Consider the following 23,279-nt stretch of genomic DNA (forward strand, 5'->3'; position numbering starts at 1 on the left):
TTTCAATAACCTCTATCACTTTCTTCGCTATCGGAAGCAAATTATAATGACGAGGAATTTGATTTTAATGATATCAAAGACGGAGTACATCGAGATGAAATACTACATTTAGTAAGGAATTATAAGCCAAATAAAATAAAAACATCTGCCCTGACGATAAGGATAGTGCTGACAGATCAACTTCCAATTCATTGTGCGCCACAGCGTTAAAGATAAACAAAGTTTAGATAAACAAACGTTAAAGTTTAGTAAACAAAGGATATGCCTTTATCTATTTTTTGCAGCAATTCCACTTTTTGTTTAATGTACTTTGAAACATACTTTCGCTTTGTAGATCCTTTACATATTAGTAAATATATATCAGAAATTCTATTTGACATAATCGAAAGTTCAAGCTTACTTTTATAAAATTGCTCTAACAGTCTGCGAAAAATAATAAGCTGAATCCAATTCGAAGATTAAAGAACAATGCAATCTGCAACATTAACTGAATTACATAATTTTAGCTTAGCTTATACCGTCTGTTATACATTAAACGCGCATTCGTAAACGTGTTTTGCGCACGAGCGCACGCATATTCGCAGCCGTCTTATGCGCATGCGAAGGTTTGTAGCTTTGAGGTCTGGATTATGGGTGTCCGAATTAATGACTTTTGACTTTATATATATATATATATAATCTACTGGCATCAGAACACTTAATTCAGTTACAGTTTTTGATTCATATCCCACATATACAAGATTTTGCTCAGTCTCTTTATGGCAAAATAGTGTTTTATAAATTAGATATTGCACAGGCTTATCATCATATACCCATCTATGAAAATCATATATTTAAAACAGCAATAATAACCCTTTCAGTCTTTCTACTTAACTTTTGGACTTGAGTATGTTGCTCAAACCTTCAGCGTTTAATGTACAAAGGGTTACAAAGATTAGATTTTTGTTACACATACTTAGATGACATTCGCAAAGCACTGCATAAATAACACGTTTCCAAAGTTTTCGTAAATTACAATGATTATGGACTGAAACTGAATACTTCAAAATGTATTTTTGGTGTTCCTGACATAAGAATTCTTAGGCCGTTTAATAACCAAAAATATGAGTAAGCCTTTACCTGAAAGAGTAGATGCAATTTTGAACTTGGAAAAAAAAAAAAAAAAAAAAAAAAGTAACTGCTAAAAGAGTTAAGAAAGTTTTTAGGGTTACTAAATTTTTACCATATATATTTGCCATGTGCATCTTATAACCGAGCACTACTCACTGAATAATCAAAAGGTTAAAAAACGAATGACAAAGGCAAAATTCATTGGTATGTTAAAAGGAGTGAAGCTTTTAAAAATGCCACAGAACAGTTAGCAAATGCTACATTATTAGCACACCTTTCACTAAATGCATCCCTAATTGTTCCAAGTTGATGCATCTAACTATGCTATAGCCAAATCTCTAAACCAAGCTATTAACCATAAATTCAAACTTCTAGCATTTTTTTCTAGAAAGCTCACAACCACTGAGACAAAACAAGAGTGCATATGATAGGGAATTCAATCTATGCATCTGTTTGGAAATTTACATACATAGGAACAGAAATTTAGAGTGTTTACTGTTCTCAAACCACTAACATTTGCTTTTAAACAAAAACCTAAAGAATGCTCCTCAAGTCAAAGTTGTCAGCTAGACTATTTCGCAATTCACAATATGTAATACATAAAAACAACCGATAATACAGTTACGAACATATTATCTTGCATTTATGAAATTTAAATTAGTGATCTTAGTGATTATGAAGAAATTTCTCAGGCTCAAACATCAGATGAGTTATAAAAATGTTAAATACTAACAAATCTTTACCCCCCCCCAAAAAAGGTTCAACTTCCAAATTCAGAAATAGAATAATATTGCAATATATCTACTGGCTTAGTAAGAGCTTAAATTCTCTGGGAATTCTGAAAGTTGTGTCTTAATTGCATACATAATTTAGCTCATCCAGCCATTTCAACTATTTCAAAATTAATTAATAGTTCATAATTGTGGCCAAATAAAAAAAAAATAAAAAAAAAAAAAAAAAAAAAAAAAGATATTATGAACTAAGCAAGACTGTGTATTCCATGTCAAAAGCTAAAATACACAAACACACTTCACTGCCTTCACAATCATTTAGTGAAATTTGTATGCAATTTAAGCAAACTCATTTAGATCTCATGGGCTCACTCCCATCTTCAAATGGATTCATGTATTGTTTAGCAGCTGTTCAGTGGCGGATAGGGCCGGAGCGATTTTGGGCTGATCAAGAAACTTGAACGATCGAATCAACACAGATGACTCAGCAAGACAGCCCTGCGGAGGGAACGTCGTGCATAGAATTAATACTTGCACTCAAAAGTATATCTTCCAATGATATACAAAATGCACAGGTACGACAAATGGCAAAATCTATTTTGGATAAAATACTCCACTTTTAGAATAATTTTGTCTGCTCACGTATTTTTGAAAATATTTCAATATACTGAGCCAGTAACGAAACATTTGCAGACTAAATGATTAGATTACATCCTAGCATATAATATGGTTAGAGAGGCTACGAGCTCATTTCTCGAAACTTCAATTTAATATTTAATGCACTGAAATCGTTTGAAATGTATTGCAATAATGAACTAGAAAGGCTGGGTTTTTATATAATTATAGAGGAAGAACTACCTGTTAGGAGATGCCAAAAAGTGAAACAATTGGACAACGAAGAATTGTCTGACTATAATTTCAATTGCCATATCAAACAATTCGAAGTTACTGTCTTTAATTTTATAATGAATAACACCATTTCATTGACAGAAAGTAGGTTTAAAGGGCATTGGGAGTTGTATGAAGATAAAGCATTTCTTGATCCCAAAAGCTTTTCGAAGCCATTGTCGTCGAACTCTTTCAACTATTTAAGTATATTATTAAAACACTATGCAGGTGTAACAGTTGATAATCTTAAGGATGATTATCAGGACCTAGTAATTAAATGGGAAATACTAAAAAATTTAATTGAAAATCATTATTTTGAATCTGAGAACCAGTCAGAAAGACAGAGTGCTCTATTTATTAATCAGCATTCATCCAAGGCTTGTGTCTCTATAAATTACTCTTGAAATATAGTTTATATAGTAATGCGTATGCCAATGTCTTTTTTACTTATTAGTCTGTACAGACCTTATCTATAAAGCAAGTTGAATGTGAAAAACCTTTTTCAAAATTAAAAATTGTAAAAAGTAGATTAAGGAGTACTATGAAGCAAGCTAATTCGGAATATAGAGGAGGTTGATGCTGCTGTTGATGAATATAGAGGAGGATATTTTGGCTAAAGCAAAAATTGAAGATATAATGAAGGAAATATTTGCACAGGCACCTGGAATTAGAAAATATTTAAATGGCTAATTATGAATCAAACACTGTTTTGTTTATATAGTTTGTTATTTACTGTTTGTTTATTTATTATATATATATATGAATAAACTATTACTTTTCTGCAAAGGTTTATATTTTTATTTTATAAAATTATTTTTTATGATGATGATGACAATGATAACTTATATGTATTGTTACGGTTTTTGTATTTATTTAGCTATTTTTAGTAGAATTGTAATTAAAATTGTTTATTTCCCTGTGCTATGCAGTGTGTGACGAGTTTTAAGCACGCACATTTAAAATTTAATAAATAGATATCTTGTAATTGTACTCCTTTACTTTCCAGAAACCTCGAAAAAATACCAAAATGTTCTAGTGCAAGATTAAAAAGCTTATAAAAGCTAGAGGAAAAAAAATCTCAGTTCAGTTGTTTACTAAGTTTATGTTGTTGATTGTAGCGAATTAGAGGTGAGATCAGATTAGCTTTCTCTGCTCTTTGGATTGAGTTCTAAACATTTTAGTAGTTTAAAACACAATTACTGTATGGTATTGTATGAATATCTGTGAGAAAAAATTTCGGCATTTTGATTTTATTTCTTGTGATAAGCGTAAATTTTGTAATTTTAAATTTTTAAATTTTTCATCAGACTTGTGCATTTAATCTATTACGAACTTATACGCACGCAACAGTATAATGGCATTTCATATGAGGCCTTAGGGCAGACACATTTTTTTCTGCCAGGGCCGATATCTTTGGCCAGTCCGCCACTGCAGTTGTTGATTGGTTCACTTAATGGATAAAAGCTGTTTCCATCATCGATATTCAAACTACAGTAGCGGAGGTTTTCTATGCGAACTGGATCTCTCACTTTGGTGTTCCAGCTTTAATTACAACTGATAAGGACATCAGTTCAAGCCTTGCTTATTTAAGGCTCTAATAAAACTCCTAGGCATACAAAGAACACATGCAACTGCTTATCGGAATTTCAACATTAACGTTTAAAACCTGCATTATTGTGTCACGGAGCTAAAATATGAACAGAAATTTTATCAAGAGTGCTACTTGGGCTGAGAACAGTTCTCAAAGAAAGCATCGGACACACTCCCGCTGAAATCAAGTGAATGGAACTGTTGCTGCCTTTTACTGTAATTGTGCCAAACTTAGGGATCTTGCACTTCATATTTGAATGGCACCAACTAAACGGTAAAAATGTGAGTTCGTTCGTCTGCAGGCACCCAGTTGCATTGGTGTCAATTGTTGAGAACTTTGGTTCTAATGTATAGCATATGTTATTGTCGTGTTTTAATATAACTAAGACTTATATACGGGCCACAACTGGACACAAACATTTTTTGGTAAGTCGAGCTGCAGCTTGGAATTGGCTTGTGAAGATTCTGTGTAGAACTTTCATTTCGTTAAGAATTCTTAGTCTCGTTGGATACAGATGAATGTTCGCTTTGTTGAGAATTCTTTGTCTCGATATGGTCATATAGTGATGATCCCTGAGAAAAATGGGTAAGTGAACTTTGATTCTACTATTTTCAGTTAAGAACTGTATAATTTAAGCAGTCGAATCATTGCATTTGTTTAATTTATATATTACTTTAAATTTCGATCTGTCTGAAAAGTTATTTGACTATTCAATACGGAAATAGAAAAAAATAAAGTAAAAAAGAGCATCTTTGTGAAGTATTACTATGAAGCTATTAGATAACTCCAAATCGAAACTGAAAATTCAAATCCAAACAGCGAGGTTATTGAAGAATTACTTGCTCAGTTAGTGGTTAAATAGCAAGCCTTATATTTAATAAATATGGGAAAAAAAATTGCAGCTGATGATTTTGAAGATGAAATCAGCTTAAAATAGATTTAAGGGTGCTCCATTGATTATCGCTAAGTTGTTTCATTTATCGCCAAGTTGTCGTTTCATTCATGGTAACCTGAGTAGTTGAATATTATGGAAATCCTATTATGAGGTAATTGGTTGCGTGATTACAGTCAATTTGAATCGTGGTAAAGATTTGGAAATTGTGTGTTGGATTCTTGATAAGTACGTTGCTTGTGGTTTACACGGTAAAATGGCTGAATGTGGTAAGATTAATTTGGAAGTTTCTGTATGATTTAGAAAGAAATGATAAAACGCATTAATTGAGTGGTGTGTAAATGAAGGTTTACTTAGTAGCCATTATTAAGTGTCCTGTTTGTAGGAAGGAAATACGTATGGTTAAACATCGGATGATACCGGCACTACGGAGGATATTTTTACTCTTATTTTTGTGAATTTATGTGGCGATGCCAATATACAGATTCTAGTTCAGATATTTTTAGGAAGTGTTTGGATGCTGTTAAGGAATTTTGTTTGACTGAAATCATACAGAAATTTCCTTTTTTATGTTATTTCATTGCTTGATATAAAATGTAGTTTATTGAGATTATATATTTTTTGTTGGCTGCTACTTTGACTTTTTAAGTGAATATAGATTGATGTGTACATGGACAAAGTCAAGGGAGTCCGCAATGCCTAGTTTGCACAATTCTCTGATTTTTTTTAAGTCGAAATAGGTTGATGTGTGCATGGATACCAAGTTTGTGCACTTCTTTGAGTTGTTATTTTGGATTCGTGTAGTGACAATTTTTGGCACAAAGGTGCTGCTACAGAAAGCTAAAATAAAAAGTCAAAGAATTGCACAAACTCGGTGTTCATGTGCCGCCAAAAATCGCTAATTATCGCCAAGGGGCACCTGTAAATATATTTTTACCTCCTAAGTTTCTGTAATATCCTTCGTCTTTATTAAGGATAGTGGCATTAAGTTTTTGTTTTATATTGAAGGTTCTATCATATAAGCAAGACACCGAAACGTTAATTTTCTCTAAACGAAGTCTGGTTGAATATTCAACATTCATGAAGTTACACATCGAACCGCTATCAATGATTGCTCTGCAAGAACAAAGTTTACCATCTCTATTCCTAATGTAAATTACAGCTGTCGCCAGCAAAACAGTTTCGAAATTCTTTCGGGCATAGGTGGGGCTGCGCGAGAACATCTGAGAAGTTTCTGGCGGTCGGGATGGGGGAGATCTGGAGCACAGGAATCCTTCTGAATTTTTTTTTGCGCTTCGACAGCAGGTGTTTTTCGCTGAGGTAAATGCAGCAGGCTATGATGGCACGAATTGCATAAACTGCACGAACTGTTTGCTTTACATTCTGTCACTTTATGCGATGGTTTAAGGCAATTAACGCAAAGATAAATTTTTTTTAAGTCTCAAAATGCTTATTTACTGCTGAATTTTTAAATTCATCACACGTATAAATTTGATGTGTCAATTTACATAATTTACACTTATTGGTCGAAGTTCTTTTACAATTAACTAAAAATCCCTTTGCTGTGATATTTGGATTGAAAGACTTGGAATTTGAATTAGTAATTTTACTTTTGTTTTCGAGAATCTGACACCTTTTTTCAAGGAATGTGATAAAGTCAGTCCAATTAGGAGGCTCAGTAGTGTTCAAACTCATTTTGAATAATTTATGAGTTTCCTTATATAATTTAGCGAGAATTAAATTTATCAGTATGAGATCCGAAAATATATGCCTTTCAATGCTCCAATGCTTAAAAGAGCTCCAATATTTCGAGAAATATTATCCACTAACTTTCTGAGCTCGACTGCCGATTCATGATTTATTTTTTCCATGTTTATCATGAAGTTGTCCGTCAACAAGTAAGCGCTTATTTTCAAAGCAATTTTCTAATGCTTTATATAATGATTGAAAGGATTTGTCTTCTGTTTCAATCTGTTTTGCTACACCTTATAGTGACGACATCAAATAATAAATCTTTTCAACTTCCGATAAGTGAGAATGGTTAGAAATTATGCTATTAAACTGAATTTAAATATTGTTCCAATCCTCATATTGGCAAAAAAAAAAAAAAAAAAAAAAAAATGTTGGTAAAGGTATAGCCGGTAATTTAATTCTACTCCCAGAATCTTTAACAGATGACTAATTCTGACTTTTGATTACTGGTTGCTGTCTTACAGAAGTTCTTAATAGTCTATGCGCTCACGTTTTCAAAAGGATTATTGGTAAAAATATATTTGCAGGTACCCCTTGACGAAAACTGGCGATTTTTGGCGGTACATGGATACCGAGATTGTGCAATTCTATGGCTTGTGTAGTGGTGATTTTTGTGCCAAATATCGCCACTACAGAGAGTGGTAAAACTGAATTTTACATTCCAATTTGGCACGTTTTCAAAAAATTGCCAAGTCGCCAAATCGGTTGTTTTCGAGCGTTTATGAAAATTGCTAACTCATTATATCACCATATTAGATGGTTGCGAATTGAACTAATTCTGTAAACATGCAAAAAATAGATCATGCAAAAATATCTGAACAACCAGTAAACATGCAAAAATATCTAAACAACCAGTAAACATGCAAAAATACCTAAAACAGGACTTCAAGAAAATCAACGAAAAAGTGGGGAAAGTGCAGGATCATCCACTGCTTGGCGCGTTTTTAAGAATTACACATACTCAGTATCCATGTACACATCGACCTATTTTCACTTAAAAAAACAGAGACTTGCACAAACATGGCATTGCACACTCCCTTGACTTTATAAATGCACACATCGATCTATTTTCGCTTACAAAAAACATCAGAAAATTGCACAAACTAGGCATTGCGTACTCCAACTATATTCACTTAAAAAAGCCAAAGGAGCTGCCAACAAAAAATATATAATCTCAATAAACTACATTTTAAAACAATGAAATAACATAAAAAGGAAATTCATCTTTTCACTACACAAAGGAAATACCCACTTACCTTATTTACAGATTAACAGGTCTTCAGCCAAACAAAATTCCTTAACAACAGCACCCAAAAACCTCCTAAAATTATCTGAACTATGAATCTGTATACTGGCGTTGCCACATAAATTCACAAAATAACAGACAAAAATATCCTCTGTAGCACACTTCCGACGTTCGACCATACGCATTTCCTTCCTACACATAACCATTCAAGTAATGCTTTTTTCCCTTTTCTTTCCAAATCGTACAGAAACTTCAAATTAATCTTACTACATTCAACCATTTTACCATCTAAACTACAAAACAAGCAATATACTTCCTAACCAACACACACACAAGCCCTTAGGAATTTACTGCAATCATGCAATTGATTACATCATAACAGGGTTTTCATAACATTCAACTACTCAGGCTACCATAAAGGAAACAGCAACTTGGCGATAAATGAAACAACCAATTCGCGATAATACAAGGGGTACCCTTTTCTCTACGCTAATCACTTAGAATTTTTAATAGTGCTTAAAATAACTTAATATTACGCCTACCCAGAAATTGGATATTACATCCTTAGGAAATTTGAATTCTGTTCAACTTGCAGATCCTGAATTTTACAGTCCTCTAAAGATTGATCTGCTAATAGGTGCTGAAATCTGTTTTGATTTATTAAAATGCGAAAAACTTGTGCTGGAAAACTCTGGTCTTATACTTCAAAATTCAATATTTGGTTATATTATTAGCGGAAAAATTGATAGCAGTTCGAAATAAGAATATTTAGCATATTGTGGGTTAATCCAAGAATTGAACGGTTTGAATCAAAGCATAAAAATTTTTGGGGAAATTGAAAGAACAGACGAACATAAACCTGTCAAGAGTCCAGAAGAATTATTATGCGAAAACCATTTCTTAGGAACACATTCTGAGAATGGAAAGGTATGTTGTCCAGATGCCTATGAAGAGTGAAGGTCAGTTAAGTCTAGGAAATTCTAAAGATACCGCATTAAAGAGATTAATTTCGTTATGGAGCAAACTGCTGAAGGAACCTTGTATCAAGATTTTCTCAAGAAATCCGAAACTTTAGGCCATATGGAAGAAGTACATGAAGATGTAAATTTGGAACCATCCTATTATATTCCGCATCATGGAATATATCATCCAGACAAAAGTTCAACAAAACTGAGAATCGTATTTGACGCTTCTGCGAAGACATCAACTGGTACAACCTTAAATGAGCAGTTACTGAATGGAGGCATAGTGCAGGAAGATTTGTGTTCCATCATGATAGGGTTCAGGAAGCACACTTTCGCATTCATTGCTGATATAGAAAAAATGTATCATCAAATTTTAATAGATCCAGCCCAGAGAAAATTTAAATGAATTCTTTGGAAGATAAATTTTCAAGAAGAAATCAAGACGTATCAGTTGAATACCGTTACATATGGCACTACTAGTGCCCCTTTTCTTGCTACTAAGAGTCCTACGACAATTAGCTAAAGCTGAAGGCAAGGAACTTCCATTAGCTCTTTCAATCACACTTTAAGATTTTTATATGGATGATGTTCTATCACGAGCAGAATATTTAGAAAAAGCTAAAGAAATGCAATAACAGTTAGTGAATCTTTTAAGGTGAGGAAGCACGAAGCTTCATAAATGGTTCACTAATCACAAGGAATTGCTGATAAATATTGATACTAAGGCTGAAGATTATTCATTTTGCAATGAAATGAACATGTTAGGTATTTTATGGAATGAAGCTTCAGATTCTTTCACTTTCAAGATAACTACAAAATTCCATGATTACTATACTAAGAGACAGATTTGATCAGCTATTGCTCGAATATTTGATCCACTCGGTTTAATTACACCAGTTATTACGAAAGCCAAGATTTTATCAGCTATTGCTCAAATATTTGATCCACTTGGTTTAATTAGACCAGTTATAACGAAAGCCAAAATTTTTATGCAGAAGCTTTGGCTTCTCAAAATTAGCTGGAATGATGTTCTCCCCGAAAAGAAATCTTGTGAGTGGAAAAATTTTATCAAGTCGATGCCTAAAATTAATGCAGTAATTATTAAGCGAAATATTTTGTCTAGCAGTGCTGTTAAAATTGAATCGCATGGATTTTCTGATGCTTCAGACTTGACTTATGGAGCATACATTTATGCAAAATGTTTATTGCGATCAGGTTCCAGTGCATTGCAGTAGTCCTTTTGAATAGTAAATCAAGAGTCGCTCCGTTAAAATCAGTTTCTATACCAAGATTTGAACTCTGTGATGCAGTATTACTATTGCAGTTAATGAATCAGGTGCGAAAAGCACTTAATTGAAATTAGACGAGCTATACATGTAGTGTAACTCATCTGTAGTTTTTGCATGGATTCGGAATTCTCCACATGTGTTAAAGACATTTGTAGAATGAAAGTCTCCACATGTGTTAAAGACTTTCATTCCTGAGAACAGAAGTAGTTGATTTGTACATAACTGTGTCTTAGTCAGATTTAGATGAGATTTACCACAAGGAACTAAAGTAGCTATTCAATCAAATTACTTCAGCGAATAATGACTCTCGACTTTAATTCAACTCATTTGCAAAACTTTCCAGTCGAACCTTAACTAATGACTGTTTTATAATATTCTAAATATTACAAATAACTATACTAAATTATTGTATATTGTAAGCTATATTTTCAGGTTCATTTATAACTATCGGAACCAAGAAAAAAGAAGGGGAATTTTATCAGTAGAGGAAGTCAATGGGGCAGAGTTGTATCTGATTAATGTAACTCAATGTGAAATATTTTTAAATATATGTTAAAAGCCTGAAAGGAACATCTCAGATTACAGGTAAAAGCTGTTTGAAATCATTGAATCCATTTTTTTTGATGAAAATCAGTTGCTAAGAATAGGGGGCCGTTTGCAAAATGCTAATTTAAATTTCACATAGAAGCATCCCATTATTCTACCAGTTAATCGTCAGTTCACTATAGTAGTAATGCATATTATCATAAAAAATATCTGCACAAGCACTGTTGAATTGGGTCTGACAAAGGTTTTGGCTTCTCAGAAGCTGGAAACTGGCAGGACAAATTGTGCACATTTGTGTAGTTTGTAAGAAGGGTTAAATAAATTCTAGTTGAGCAAATAATGGGACATCTTCCTCAGAAGCGGGTTAGAATAAGTGCACCCTTTATTTGATCAGAAATCGATTTTTGCGGCCTATTTTATATAAAGTATAAATATCAACGAAAGGGACTATTTCAAAAGATATATGTTGCTATTTTTGTTTGTTACTAAGGCAGTACATTTTAAATTAGTCACCCGATGCTTTCACTGCTGCATTAAAAAGATTCTTCTCTTGGAAGGGCAGAAGCTCAATCATATTTTTTGACAATGTAACAAATTTTGTTGGTGCTAGTACAGAATTGACTAAATTGCATAATCTTTTTAAGAACCCAAGTGAATCTTTAGGAAATTATGTGACTTCTGAAGAAGTAAAATGGAACTTTTTGCCTCCTAAAGCTCCCAATTTTGGAGGAGGCAGGAAGCAGATCACTTAAGTATCACCTTAGTGGAAACAAAAAACTTACATATGAAGAATTTCCGACAGTGACTCTTAAAATAGAAAGTACATTAAATTTTAGGCCCATTACCAGCAGATAACAATTGTACTGAAGCTCTAACTCCATGTAATTTTTTAATTTTTAGACCTATTACAGCGATTCCAGAACCAGAACTTCTAGAGAAGCCTGAGAATAGATTAAGCTGCTGGCGAAAAATTACAAAAATTGTCCAGGATTTTTGGAAAAAATGGAGTAATGACTACTTAAATCACCTCCAACAAAGAAACAAGTGGCAGTTAATAAAATAACATTAAAATTAATTCTGTAGTTGATAAAGGAGGATCATTTGCCTGTTAATAAATGGTCCCTTGGTCATATTGTAGAGGTTTTCTCTGGAACGATGGCAATATAAGAGTAGTCACTGTTTGAACTTCAAATGGTCTGTTGAAATGACCAGTACCAAAATTATCTATTTTGATGTAAACAGTTGAATTCCTTGTGATCTTAGAAATAGTGCAATAGCTTGATATTTTTGCATTATTTAGCATGTATTTAGTATATTTAATTGATTGTAATGTCATAATCATGCATCTTTATTGCTGTGTTTTACAAGCAGTACGAAATATTATGTATTTTTAAAATAAGTATTTGCTGTTATAACTGAATTGATATTTTCTTGTATATTATTTGTTGAATGAAATCATTCAATGGGGGGCAGACTATTGCTGCCTTTGACTGTAACTGCACCAAACTTGGCAATCTTGAATTTAATATTTGAATGCCGCTAACTAGGTGGGGAAAAAGTGAGTTCGTTCGTCTGCAGGCACCAAGTCGCATCAGTATCAATTGTCGAGAACTTCGATTCTAATGTATTGCATATATTATTGTTGTGTTTTAATAAAACTAAGAAAAGACATTATCGACTTATATAGTCTACAACAGGAACTACAATTAAACTTCTAGATGATTTTTTTTTATACATCAAATGCTGAAGCTGATCCTGTTGAACACATCAAACAACTTCAAAGCTGCAGCAGCTTTACCCAGAATTAACTGGATCACATGCAACAAAAGCAATGTTTATTCATAAAGATTTAAAATTGTGTTCACATGTGTTTGTGCAATGAGATGACCCTTTTAAAGTGCCCAAAAACTGTACAAAAATTTTCAAATTATCAATTGATTCGGTCTCAAATGACCACATGAAACCAGTATTTATGTGTAACATGAACATGGATCGTTGCTCTCTTGATACCACTCAACCTAAATCTGCAAATCACATTAAGCCAAATATTCGTCAAACTCATTCTAGACCACATATACATTTCTCCGATTTTTATGTATCATCATGATACATATTTTTCAAATTCAAGTGCTGGGTGTTTCAAATTCAAGTGCTGGGTTTTTCAAATTCAACTTTCAAATTCAAGTTCAAATTTGCAAGTGCTGGGTGGATGCATGGATGCCACAAATTAAAGAAATCAGAATTCAGCATTTTAAGTAAAAGCAAGAAAGCCTAAAACTGCCAACTGAAAAAATTTAAAAACATTCTGTATTAATTATGGAAACGTGTGGTTTGCCCTTAATTTATCTAGTGGCAATAAAAAGTAATGAAAAAGCCAATGACTGCACAAATATCTTGTGAAGTACTAAAGTGGTACTGTATGAAATGGCCAGAAAACATTTTGATTACTGATATCTTTAGCATTAGATTATGGATATATGTCTTTAATAACATTCTCACATAGAAACAGAAACATATCACTGTATTTATTCTTTGTTTTTTCAAGTCTTTATATAATAAGGACATTCAAATATTAATAAGAATTTTATCAGTTAAACTTTATTTATTGAATACAGTCCACAGTTGAAAATCCGTACTTCCAGTACTTTCAACCACCAGTACATTTAAAATTTTTTTTTTCCAAAAAGGGAGAAAGAATTTGAGAGTAGGATTTCCTTAATGCTTCACATGTGTGCAGCTGACATTTTTTCATAATAAAGCATTCTGATTCTTAATTTCACTTCAGAACTAAATAAAACACTTACATTTTGGAAAAACGCAATCATTCATTTACACCTACTGAATATCCTATAAACCTTAAGGTAACCTAGCGAATCGTTTTTACTTTATTATTATTTGCTTCTATCACCACGACTATCAATTCGCAACAATGTCTAAAACAATTTTTATTTTAAATACCAGTAATTGAAGGTGGTTTATGCTGCCCTTACACTTGAGGACAATCAAAAACTTAAGCCAACAGAACTGTGCAAAGAGTTAAATGTGTTGACAAGGAGAAATTAAACAAAATTTCGAAAAATGGATTTTTAAATGATAATCATAGGCCATTTAGTTATGTTTGAATTAAGAATAACGAATTTGTTGTTCCGATAAGCCTTAAGGATAATTTTCCATTCTTTTTGGGCTGGGGCAGGTGATCTTTTTGTCTTCACCTGATACGTGGCATATGTTTTTAGCTATGTCATTTTTATCCTTGCATTAATACACAACTCTACAGAATGATGACCCCTACTATCTCCCTACTATGGTGAAATGCTATATATTCTTATAAAATTAATCCCTTCAAGACAATGCGCTTATGTTTAAGACATTCCCTAATAACAGATGGAAGTTGAAAGGAATCATTCCATAGAACAGAGGGGGGGGGGCAGTTGCATCTGCTAAGCCTAACTTTAGGGGGCAAAATGTTTACATCCTAATATCATAATTTTTTGTACTATTTTATATTATTACATAAACTATCATACATGTTAAAATTAACATTTAATAAACTTTCACTTTTACTTTGGATGAAAATATTTTTTAAAAAAATAGCTTCCTTTTAGAAATAATTTTCGAAAGCACTATTCAAATTATTGCAGTTTTAATTGATAAATACATTAATAAACTTTTAAGTTAATATAAAAAATACAAGAAAGACTGAAAAGAGGTAACAAAATTTGTCACATTAACTAGAAAGCAGATACTTGGTAAACTTAGTCTCCGACAAAATGTCCGTATGAGAATAATTAGAAATATGACTCTCATTCATGTCACTAATTGGCTAACTTACCATGCAAGTATATCCTTTGTCTGATAAATAACGCTTGCTGGCCATATTAAACTGAAATCAAGACTTTCCGAAATAAAAAAGGAAGTATGCAAAATATACGTGATAAAACCAATGCAAAGCATAATAGAACCCCTCACAGTAACCCTAAAAGACAGAAACTTGAATGTTTATATCATATGTTGAGTTAAATAGACCAGCTCTGCATTGTTTACATTATGCTCCTTCCCTACAACAGCTAACACTAATATTATGCAGAATGTGATCAGATTGAAGGTCAGGATCCCAAACCTATATTCAGTTTAAAAGCAATGGACACACAATGCCATCTAGCAGTCTTTAAAACATCCCAGGACACTGCTACAAATGTGTGATGGATGAGGGTGAATGTGAAAAGGCATGTCAACGTGCTGGCCAGGAAATGAGTGCATTTCTTGCTGGCACGTATGCGTGACAATCGGTATGAAAAGTGTTAAAAATCTGCCCAAATGCATGGCAGTTGCATAATGGAAAGTTGCATAATTTGCATAATGCTGCCTTAAGTATATGTGGGCATTTATTTCATCAGGACTCATATTACCTTAAGCATATGTGCAAAATAGACATAAGTATAATAAATAACAAAACTAATATAATTCAGACTTAATTTCCTCACCGTGCAATAGGAGCACGGAAAATTTTAGCGGATCAATATGTCTTTAGTTGCCAATAGTGTGGAGCGAATGTTCAGTGCGCTTTGTGATGATAGCCACGAATTTTTGAAGGTTTTGAATTGTCACAAACATGAAACGAAATTTTTCATTTGATAGAATTTGTGAAGAACTGGTTATAAAATAAGGATGATATAACAAAAGTATTCTATTGCAATAACAATTCCCCAACAATCAATTAACTAATGGATGCCGAAATCTGCAGTATGGTTTCAAATCCAGAAAATATTACTACCCATAACGAAGAGAACTTGTGAAAATGAAAAAATTTCGATTGACAATTTAGTGGGAATTCTTGTGGCAATTATATAACTTAAACGATGGAACTTTGTAAATGAACAAGAAATTATGTCTGTCTATAAAATCAAGACAAAATTTTTGCACAAAAAACAAAGCAAATTAAAACAACTTAATGTAGTAAAAGTAATGTTTGTAATGAAAGTAATGTTTAGGCAAATTTATATCGAGCCTCCCCCCCAATTTGATCCCATAAGATCATAAGTGCTTCATTATTTCACAAACTATTTCAGATCTTTTTATTTTATAATTTCTACATGTCATCTTACCAGATTTAAATTGACGATTTAAAAGCTGGAATCACCTAGAAAGTCCCAATGAGTCTAGCTCAGACTTTGTACTATACAATGAAAGGAATTAACACACTATTTTTCAATTTAATCACTTACCACTATGTACTACTGTTCCAGCACACAGGAGGTTTTTTTTTAATTCCTTGATTTGTTTAAATGTTAAACCCTTGCATAATGTTGATGAGCATGTGGTTCATTTTCAATTCTCGTCCATTCACTTACAAAAATACTTGCTACAATCATATACTCTAGATAGAAAAACACACTCATCTCATGACTAATTTTTAAGTCTGGGATAAATCAAGAGTGAATAATGATTATAATTAACAGAGTTGATGCGGATAGAAAAATTAACACTGCTACTAACAAGTTCAAACATGTATGTGTTTGCCATATGAGTCATAGTTATACTGAACTCTTTACAAGAATGGAAAACTACCCTTTATTTTTTAGCATCCACAGTGATGAAGGTATGCTCTGAAATGGAATATCATCAGACTTTATGAATATTTTATATATTCTTTCAGTGTACAACATAAGAAAATTTTAATTAGCTTAAAATTAACTATTAAATGGATTATTACTTTACTAGGAAAATTTTCTCTATTTTCTTATAATATTTCAGCATTAAACAAAGCATTTCCATAATAACAATTTCTCCTTTATGTCATTTCTTATCACCCTAAAATTGTTTTGCTTATCTTACTGCATTTCTAAAGCACTGCAGATATTTTTGACAATATATAGCACATATTTCTGAATATATACGCCAACAGATACAATTTTGCTGAAGAAATTCAGCCAAAATTAAAACATGCGTATAAGCCAAATTTAAAATTGCATCATATGTATCACCAAAAGTATGAGTAATTGGTGATCCAGCTTAGCTGGACTTACCAGATGATGTGAAGGTGGGTGTGAATTCACCTTCAGCTTGTATTTGAAAAACATTTGTGAGCACTGCAGAATAAAAGGCCTCAGTAGTTTCTTTTCCTCAGTTCTCCCATCTCCTGGGCATGCAGATTATTTGGAATTCCTGCACTATAGCAGGATACTACAGCACTATAGCATACTACTAAAGCACCATAGCAGGAATTCCTGAACTATAGCACTATAGCAGGAATGTGATAAATTTTACTTTGGTTCTCAGTTGTGATAATCATTCTCCAGTACTGCAAGATTTTCTGCCCCACAGTTACACTGTTGCTTTGTGAGTAAAATATAATTGTAAAATTTTGCTGTTTAGTCTGAATCAAAAAGGAATGCATTTTCTGCCAGTTTTAGGGTAAAAATTATCACTTTAGCTAAGCAATACTGTTAAGGCAGAAGTGATCTGGCAACCACAATGAGAGAAAACAACAACGTGGACAGCTAGCGGCCATATTTTGGATTGATTGCGTGCTGGGAGGTGCACGTATGAAGATGGCAAGAGTGTCCATCTAAACAGAAAGCTGCAGTCCATTAAATTCAGTGTTTGTATTTCATGAATACTTTTATTCTCGAATATTTGTCCATGCAACCCGGTAGGAAGATTAGTGCCCTGTGGATATAAAGTGCTGGTTAAAAAGCTTAAAGGTGAAGTATTAAATTGGTAAAAAAGTGTGATATGTTACTTCGCATTCGACAAGATAATTAAAAACTAGTATGTGATTGGACTTAGAAATTTCGGTTTCATTTGGATTACCTCAAACGGAGGTAAGTGAATTTGCTCATATATGTTCAGTATTATTAATTAACGTAAATTATGGAAGCAATTTTAATTAAGAAAAGAATTTTAAAGTCAAGTATAACGAAAGCAACTTCAGATTTCGAAAAATATACTTGTGATGAATTTCAGTTACAACTTTTTGAAAATAAATGTGCAAAATTTAATAATGAGTGTTCAGAGATTTTTGATAAATTATTTGAAGTAGTTGATGAAAAAGAGTTTGACAAACATGTAACCGAACAGCAAACTGTTCAAGAGAGCATTAATACTTTGTGGGTTAAGGTTAAATGGCAAATGTCAAAATTTAGTGCTAAAGATGCAAGTAATGTAAAGATTGACAATACCAGTGCACAAGGTATGAAATTACCTAAATTAAACTTGCCATCTTTTAGTGCAAATATTCAAGATTGGTTAAGCTTTCGGGAACTTTTCATTTCAAGCATTCATAATAATAATGTATTATCAGATTCCCAAAAGCTTTCGTATTTGAAGTTATCGCTTCATAGCAAAGCAGCTAGGATTATTCAATCAGTCACAATTTGTGACAGTAACTATAAAATTGCGTGGGATTTTTTTAGAAGAGAGATACTCCAATAAACGTGATCAGGTTTTCGCCCAGATAAAGCGTTTCACGTCAATTTCTCCCATACAAAATGAAAGCCTGTCTTCTATTTTAAAATTAGTAGACACAGTGAATGAAAGTGTAAGGTCTCTGGAAATATTAGACCAAAAAATAGAGGAATTCTCAGAAACATTTCTTGCATATATTTTGCTGCAAAAATTGGATGTTTCCACTCGTCTTTGGTAGGAAAGAGATTCAAAAACAAGTGAGTTACCTAAATTATCTGAGCTTATTACATTTCTAAAAAATCATGCTAGAACTTTGCAGTCATCAAAGTCATCCAATGTGTTTAATGCAAAAAAGGGTCAACCTATTCAAAAGGTGACTGCCTTGGTGTCGAATGTTAAAGGTCAAGATTTTAAATGTATTTGTTGTAAAAGTAACAATTTTCACAAGTTGTATAAATATAATTCTTTCTTGAAAATGACTGTAAGTGAATGTCTTGAATTTGTTAAGAAACATAAATTATGTTTTAATTGCTTGGCTTTTAATCCGACTCATTCTGCAAAGAACTGTCGTTCAGAATTCAGCTGTTCAAAACGCATGAAAAAACATCATAGTTTTAAATTCACGTCCAATATCCCCTTTGTGAAATGACACCAATGATTTATAAGCTCTTACACCAGCATACTTTCTAGTCGGGCAACCTTTAACATCAATAACAGAGCCTGATTTAACTGATTTTTCTGATAGTTCTTTAAAGCGATGGAGCGCACTACTAAAGTTATGCAATATTTGTGGAAAAGATGGCAAAATGATTACATCAGTCATTTACAGCAACGATTTAAGTGGTATTTCTCTAAGGATAATGTTAAAAAGGGCACTATAGTTTTAGTAAAGGAAGACAACATGCCCACTTTGACTTGATTATTGGGTAAAATAGAAGAGGTAATTTATGGTAAGGATAAAAAGGTTAGAGTTTGTATTGCAAAAACCAAGTCAGGTTTTTTAAAAAGACCAATAACTAAATTAGCTGTACTACCAGTAGATGTTACATAATTTCATGTATATTTCCTGAGTTCAAAAAATTATTATATATGCATTGTATTTTAATTTAGATGTTGTGCATTTCATGTTCTGTGCTTAATTATGTTTATTGCTTTTGTTCATGTGTATCAATTTAAATTTTGTGATATATGATTTGGACTATATGGTGATTTAAAACTGTTTAATTTTGGTCATTGTTAACTATGTAACAAATGCCCAACCCAGGCGGTATGTTAAGGCAGAAGTGATCTGGCAACCACGATGAGCGAAAACAACAACGTGGACAGCTAGCGGCCATATTTTGGATTGATTGCGTGCTGGGAGGTGCACGTATGAAGATGGCAAGAGTGTCCATCTAAACAGAAGTAAAATAAAAGAAAGCTACAGTCTATTAAATTCAGTGTTTGTATTTCATGAATACTTTTATTGTCGAATAAATACTATGAGTAAAAAGCAAAGACATTTGATAGAAGATGATGACATTCATCAAGACTTGCTTCTAGCAGACAGTGACTTTTGAAAACAGCTAGAAAATTCTGATCTGAGTACATATCTTAAGAAAATTTATTACTGTATATTAGAATCAAATAAAATAATAATTCAATAATTTAATCTGTACTATTTTTGTGATTAAATTATTTATAAATCATTTTGAGTTTATATATAAAGTAATAACTTAAACAGTGAAAAATATGATAAAATTCCTGATTTATAATAGGAAATTCACTGTAGCGACGCAGAAGGAGTTCAGAGAAAAACCCATATGCTTTACACAAAATTTTAATGCTTATTAGTTTTCCCTGATCTGGTAAAAGTTAATCAGTTAAAAAACCCCTAACAGACATTAACCCTTTAACTGTCAAGTTATTTTGATGATTTGGGTACACAAATTGTCAAATTTTTTATTGCAAAAATCAAATGTTTAGTACAAAATAAAACATTCTTAAGTAGTTAAAAATTGATATTTTGAAGTATGTGGGTAAACTTTTTAAACTTTTGTAGCCACTGCGTATTTGCTTGAGGCGGCTGCCACTCAACATGGCAGTTGTAAAGTTTGCTTCTAGTGGAGCACTATTTTCTAAAAATGAAAAAAATTAATTATTTTCTAAAAAATGAATAAATATAAGTGAATACCTATTAGTAGTTTAGTAATTCAGTCATGTGTGGTACAACTGGAAACACTTTTCCAAGCACAAACCAACTCCACAATCACTACACCAGAATCGTGATTCCTTCCTTATCTTTTCCCCATTTTTATCCTTTTTCGAACAACACACTTTGCACTGTCTAGGCTCACGTTTCGCAGGAGTAGGAGGAATATGGGATATAAAATGTCGTTCAGTAAGACGGGCAGGGTTGTAGGTGTCTGCCAACATTCTTATGTCCAGAAGCTGCATCATCATATTTATGTAAAAGCTCTTCTTCAACTTGGATTTGAAATTCTAAAAATGTAATACGTTTTCCAACTATATTTTTATAGAGCAAATATGAGTTCCAGAGTACCTTGTCTAGTAAATGTAAAAATATCTTTTTATAATATTTTTTCTGACGTTTTCGGATTGTTGGATGAAATGATATTTCCTAATCACAGCGATCTACACCATCCATAGTTAGACTGTAATTAGAAACAATCTTCGGCTTGAGTATATCTCCATTTTTTATTTTTGAGGCTGACCATGGAAGTATCATGAATACTGCTCATCAAACACACATCCTTCATCTTCGGTTGAAGAATCTAAATCATCTATATAACGTTTCAAAGAACTGGACGCCATTTTACAACAAAAAGATCCCATGCACTTTGAACCAAAGAACTTATAATCTCTAACCTTTGAAATCTTCAGTAAAGTGCTGTCATCTATTGAACTGAGCGCACATTAACTTTTCCGGAGATTCAGTCGGGTTTGACAAAGAGATGAAGCCAAAATAAGCGTCTCCCGATATATATTCGTGTATAACAATACGATGCACTCAAAAAAAAAAAAAAAAAAAAAAAAAACCCCGAGTAATACTTGGGCGTGACATTTTCGAACACCAGTGCTGTGCCCGAGATTATCTCGGGCATGACAGTTAAAAGGTTAAATGAATCACCACTATGTCTGGAAATTACTACAGAAACAGGGAAAGGGTTAAATATACCTTTTTATTTAAAGAGAACCTAAAACATAAATACATGTTCTTGTGCTAAATATGGACCACAACTTGTGGTGATGCAACTATAGTAACAGTCAAATTCAAATTAAAATATGGATTGTAATCAAAGACTGCATAATTTAATCCTTTGCATTCATATGTTTATACATAGATATCATGCTGGCCAGAATTCATTTTTGTTGAATGAACAGTAATACATAATATGCAAGATTCTGAAGCTTCTTGACTTAATATAAGATCAGTATGATTTTTTGTTGTGGTGGCTGAGAGTAGACACATGTTTGGAACAGTAAAAAAGCTTTTGTGGCTGACAGCAGACATATGACTAGAACAGTAAAAAAGCTTTGGTAGCTGTGAGCAAACATACAACTAGAACGGTAAAAAACCTTTGGTGGCTGAGAGTAGACATATGACCGCAAAGGTTTGAATCTCACTTTAAACATTAACAGTGTCGCAGATTACAGTGTCAGCAGTAATAATGCAGAGCAAAATAATTACAATTTATCAGAGCTGGCTGAAACCAAATGTATTGTGCCCGCAGAGGCCAGAAACATGGTATGTCTTACAATCCCAAAATCTCAGTTTAAATATTAGCTAACCTCATTTATACTCTTGTGAGAAAATGGAAAGGTGAAGTTTTAGTAAAAGCTAAAGTTATAAATAACTGGTTAATTTAAATACTAGCCTAATATGCTGCTATTTTTATATTATTCGGAGTACAAATAATTCTCTGCCATTTAACAAAAAATGGCCCCACCAATAAGTTATGGTTAAAATTGTCTCCTGTAAAATGTCTTATCATTAGGTTGGTTCCTGTCAAATGTCTATGAGTAAAAGCAAAGACATTTGATAGAATGTCTCCTGTCAAATGTCTTATCATCTGCTAACAACAAAACCCTCAAATATTAGTGATTTTTTTTATCAGCATTGTATATTTTTTTATGCAAAAATGTCGAGTTTTGAGCCAAATGAGAATCATTTGCAGGAACTTTTGATTTACTTCTTTAATTTGCAGAAAACTGCAGCTGAGGTGCATCGACTGCTTGTAGAAACATATGGCAAGGCTGCCTTAAGTAAGAGAAGCTGTTTGAGATTTTTCAAAAGTTTAAGAACTGTGAATTTGATGTCACAATGAGCATAGGGGAAGGCTGAAAATGTATGAAGACGTGGAATTGGGTGCATTTTTGAAAGAAAATTGAATGCCAAATGCAAGTAGAACATACACTTACATTAGGAGTAACTATTTCACATGGTTTAAAATCATTGAGAATGAGACAAAAGCAAGGAAATTGGGTTCCATATGAACTGAAGCCAAGAAATGTTGAACTCCAATTTTTTACACATGAAATGATGCTTGCCAGGTTAACAAAAGGGCTTTTTTCACCATATAGTCCTGGTGATGAAAAATGGATCCATTACAATAACCTAAAAAAGAAGAAATCACGGAAATCACCCGGCCATGATTCAACAATGAAAAGAAAAATGTGCCCACTACTATTACAGACATGATAAAATTATTCTCCTGCATGATAACACTCATCCACATGTCCCATCTAACCTACTCAGAAACATTCATATGGGATTTCCCCCACCCGCTGCATTCACCAGATATTGCTCCTTCTGATTACTACCTGTTCGGATTGATGACGCATGGCCTGTCTGAGCAGAG

General features: G+C 32.8%; 1 protein-coding gene across 1 annotated transcript in view; it reads right to left on the reverse strand.

Moving 5' to 3' along the window:
- LOC118179416 (CBY1-interacting BAR domain-containing protein 1-like) overlaps positions 1-23,279 on the reverse strand; it is a 36,299-nt gene that overhangs the window by 11,750 nt on the left and 1,270 nt on the right. The window lies entirely within an intron of this gene.

The sequence above is a fragment of the Stegodyphus dumicola genome, chromosome 10 (assembly GCF_044657685.1).
Source record: "Stegodyphus dumicola isolate Sdum_Otavi_A_Nest chromosome 10, ASM4465768v1".
NCBI lineage: Eukaryota > Metazoa > Arthropoda > Arachnida > Araneae > Eresidae > Stegodyphus > Stegodyphus dumicola.